The following is a 1913-nucleotide window of genomic DNA, read 5'->3' on the forward strand; positions in this document are numbered from 1 at the left end:
TTTTCACTAAAACTACTCTAAAACATTTTTTTACATAAAAAAATATTCCGACCCAACATAACATGTGACAATTATATGGTAATCACTTTATCAACAAAGATTCTAATGATTTATTTCGAGTAAAAAAAAAATATAACAATAAAAAATCAAACAACATCAGGGTTTATAAGAATATTTTTAATTAATCTTAAAATGTATATTTTTTAACTATCTCTCCTTATGGTTATCTCTCTTCAGTATAGTAATTATTTTTAGCTATTTCTAGAATATTTTAAAATTCCCTGAAAATGTGTACATCAACTTTCATTTGTCAGTTAAAACTTTTTTCAAATAAAATCCTAGATATAAGTCGTTCTATCACTGCAACTCGAGCAAAGAAATAAAATATTGGAATGTAAAAAGAAATAATCTAAATACTAAAAAACTCTTGCAATCAAACTTGTTACAGTATGTTTCTAAAACTTAAAAACTCAAATGATTGCTTAGTTAACTTAGATTTTAAATTAAATTATGTTTCAATCATTCTAATATAATTGGTTATGACAAGTCTAAAGAAAAAATAAAAGAAATATATTTTGTTAACCTGTTAAATCTTATTATATGATAAAAATACAAAAACTAATTATATATATATTAAAAAAATTTAAAAAAAATTATCAAGTGTTACGAGACTTGAAAATAAGCTTGGAAAATAATTTCTTAAGATTAAGTTAAATAATTCTTTAAGATTAAATAACTTGCTAATAATCTTAGAAAATAATTAGGATTCTACAAGAAAACATAAAAAGATTTTAAAAAAAAACATATTGCTAAGGTAGTTTTTCCATGAAAAAGATGCATTAAAGGTGTTTTTTTTTTATGCATAGCCGACCTTCTACTTAGATTTTTTGAACTAATTTATATTTTAAAATTTTTAGTCTCTTTTAATATATATAATTAGAGATGATTCATTGCTTTCGAGCATAACAAAAATCAATAATAAAAACAATTATTTTTAAAAACAATTAAAAATAAAAAATTATTTGAGTTGGCAATATTACCGATCAAATGAAGCTTATAATCATCTTATGTTTTATTAAAATTAACATGAGCTGATAAAACTGATAACAAAAATACTTGAAAGGACATTAATTTAATTTTTTAAAAATAATTGTTTTGTTTTTACAGTAATAAAAAAATTTTACTTGATGTATTTTTTTATTGAAGATTGGAATGTAAATGCCATTACCATAGAAATTAAAATGATTATACGAAGGACTTGACGTAGAGATCTCATCGCAGTGGATAGATCTAGATAATTTGAGGAATCTGCTCTAAAGAATTATTCTAATATATAGTTGAAGATTATTATTTTTTTTTCAATATGAAGATAATGGTTTCTACTAAAATCCTATATATATATATATATTTTAAACTAAAGTTCAATAATACAATTATTTTCTTGATTGACTGTTATTTGTATCAATTAATGAGATACAATCAATTCCTACATAGAACCTGATTTGAGAATTTAAAGAGAGTTTTGTTTTATCTTTTAAATTATTGAAATGACCATCTATTGCTTAAAGATGGTCTTAAATTGTTGATGTTGTCTTTTATCTTTCCAAATAACAAGTAATTTCTCTTAATATATTAAAGTATTAATTTATTGTAATTTGTTTAGTAATTATTGAAATTACTATTTTTTTATAATAAAACAAATTGAGATGATAGGAGACAACAGATCTATCTAACAAATCTCCCCACCTTGTTAGCAAGTTCTGTCTTGTTGACAAACAGAGGAAATGGGATGATTTGAGATAATTCTGTCTTGAAATTGCTAGCAAGTTCTCACATCTTTCAACGCATCTGAAGGATGAGGCATTTTTCACACCTCATCGAAAACTTTGCTCAAATGTCTTCTCACAGTAATT

This window comes from Populus euphratica, unplaced genomic scaffold (genome assembly GCF_000495115.2).
Source record: "Populus euphratica unplaced genomic scaffold, PopEup_1.0 scaffold78.1, whole genome shotgun sequence".
In the NCBI taxonomy this organism is placed as follows: Eukaryota; Viridiplantae; Streptophyta; class Magnoliopsida; order Malpighiales; family Salicaceae; genus Populus; species Populus euphratica.